Source organism: Oncorhynchus kisutch, linkage group LG16 (assembly GCF_002021735.2).
Source record: "Oncorhynchus kisutch isolate 150728-3 linkage group LG16, Okis_V2, whole genome shotgun sequence".
NCBI classification, from domain to species: domain Eukaryota; kingdom Metazoa; phylum Chordata; class Actinopteri; order Salmoniformes; family Salmonidae; genus Oncorhynchus; species Oncorhynchus kisutch.
Window position 1 is genome coordinate 3,989,206 of NC_034189.2, and position 2,936 is coordinate 3,992,141.

Genomic DNA, 2,936 nt, shown 5'->3' on the forward strand with positions numbered 1-2,936 from the left:
TTTTTGTTCATGCTAAAGCCAGGCTACCAGCTAGCTATACCTTGCTAGGTTTTTATTCATGCTAAAGCCAGGCTACCAGCTAGCTGTACCTTGCTAGGTTTTTATTCATGCTAAAGCCAGGCCACCAGCTAGCTGTACCTTGCTAGGTTTTTATTCATGCTAAAGCCAGGCTACCAGCTAGCTGTACCTTGCTAGGTTTTTATTCATGCTAAAGCCAGGCTACCAGCTAGCTGTACCTTGCTAGGTTTTTATTCATGCTAAAGCCAGGCTACCAGCTAGCTGTACCTTGCTAGGTTTTTATTCATGCTAAAGCCAGGCTACCAGCTAGCTATACCTTGCTAGGTTTTTATTCATGCTAAAGCCAGGCTACCAGCTAGCTATACCTTGCTAGGTTTTTATTCATGCTAAAGCCAGGCTACCAGCTAGCTATACCTTGCTAGGTTTTTATTCATGCTAAAGCCAGGCTACCAGCTAGCTATACCTTGCTAGGTTTTTATTCATGCTAAAGCCAGGCTACCAGCTAGCTATACCTTGCTAGGTTTTTATTCATGCTAAAGCCAGGCTACCAGCTAGCTATACCGTGCTAGGTTTTTATTCATGCTAAAGCCAGGCTACCAGCTAGCTATACCAGCTAAAGCCAGGCTACCAACCTTTTTATTCATGCTAAAGCCAGGCTACCAGCTAGCTATACCTTGCTAGGTTTTTATTCATGCTAAAGCCAGGCTACCAGCTAGCTATACCTTGCTAGGTTTTTATTCATGCTAAAGCCAGGCCACCAGCTAGCTGTACCTTGCTAGGTTCTTTTTTATGCTAAAGCCAGGCTACCAGCTAGCTACTACTAGCAAGGAAGACGACTCTTCCTTAGATAAACAGATTGAAGCTTGTATAGTAACCTTAAGTGTTGCCTTTTGGCCTCTGGCGTCATGTGACTCTATGGAACACTTGTAAATACCTAGAAGAAGAAGTTTAAGAGAATCTGTCCTGAGTGACAAGTTCAAACTGGTTCATGTTCCCATCAGTAACTGATCTGAGAGAACTTAAAGAACAGATATGTTTGCTTAACTCATTATCTTATAATAATAACAATTAATAATTATATTTACCAGATAACACTGGACCGTGTGTGTGTGTGTGTATGTGTGTGTGTGTGTGTGTGTGTGTGGTCTTCCTCTGAAGTCTACAGTGATATAAACGGATAAGAAACATCCACACAATTATAGTTTGATGGAATGATATTGTCCACAATTATAGATGTTTGATGGAATGATATTGTCCACAATTATAGATGTTTGATGGAATGATATTGTCCACAATTATAGATGTTTGATGGAATGATATTGTCCACAATTATAGATGTTTGATGGAATGATATTGTCCACAATTATAGATGTTTGATGGAATGATATTGTCCACAATTATAGATGTTTGATGGAATGATATTGTCCACAATTATAGATGTTTGATGGAATGATATTGTCCACAATTATAGATGTTTGATGGAATGATATTGTCCACAATTATAGATGTTTGATGGAATGATATTGTCCACAATTATAGATGTTTGATGGAATGATATTCTCCACAATTATAGATGTTTGATGGAATGATATTGTCCACAATTATAGATGTTTGATGGAATGATATTGTCCACAATTATAGATGTTTGATGGAATGATATTCTCCACAATTATAGATGTTTGATGGAATGATATTGTCCACAATTATAGATGTTTGATGGAATGATATTCTCCACAATTATAGATGTTTGATGGAATGATATTGTCCACAATTATAGATGTTTGATGGAATGATATTGTCCACAATTATAGATGTTTGATGGAATGATATTGTCCACAGTTGTAGATGTTTTTTATTTAATATATATATATATTTATTTTATTTCACCTTTATTTAACCAGGTAGGCCAGTTGAGAACAAGTTCTCATTTACAACTGTGACCTGGCCAAGATAAAGCAAAGTAGTGTGACAAAAACAACAACACAGAGTTACACATGGAATAAACAAGTGTACAGTCAATAACACAATAGAAAAAAAAGAAAGTCTATATACAGTGTGTGCAAATGGCGTGAGGAGGTAAGGCAATAAATAGGCCATAGTAGTAAAGTAATTAGATGATGAGCAGATGATGGTGTGTAAGTAGTGATACTGGTGTGCAAAAGAGTATCAAAGTATGGGGATGAGGTAGGTAGATTGGGTGGGCTATTTACAGATGGACTATGTACAGCTGCAGCGATCGGTTAGCTGCTCAGATAGCTGATGATTCAAGTTAGTGAGGGAAATGTAAGTCTCCAACTTCAGCGATTTTTGCAATTCGTTCCAGTCACAGGCAGCAGAGAACTGGAAGGAAAGGCGCCAAAAGAGGTGTTGGCTTTGGGGAAGACCAGTGAGATAAACCTGCTGGAGCGCATGATGCTAGCAGTGATGCTAGCAGTGATGCTAGCAGTGATGCTAGCAGTGATGCTAGCAGTGATGCTAGCAGTGATGCTAGCAGTGATGCTAGCAGTGATGCTAGTCGGACGGGCGGGTTCGGGCAGCGAACGGTTGAAAAGCATGCAGCTTGATGTTCTCCACAGTTATAGATTCCACCATCCTCCTCCTCCTCATCCTCTCCTCCTCCTCTTTGTCTTTCCCACCATCCTCCTCCTCCTCATCCTCTCCTCCTCCTCTCTGTCTTTCCCATCATCCTCCTCTCCTCCTCCTCTCTGTCTTTCCCACCATCCTCCTCCTCTTCTTCCCCCCCCCCCCCCCCCCTCAGCGCACAACAGACTAGAATGTTTCTCTCTTTTCCTCAGAATAAACCGGGATTTCTGGGAAAAGCAGGACTTTTGTGATTTCTTGGGTAAGGAAGGCGAGAAAGAGGGAGGGAGAGTTATAGTTTTCATCCAACTATAAAGATAGCAGTAGAGGTGGTCTCT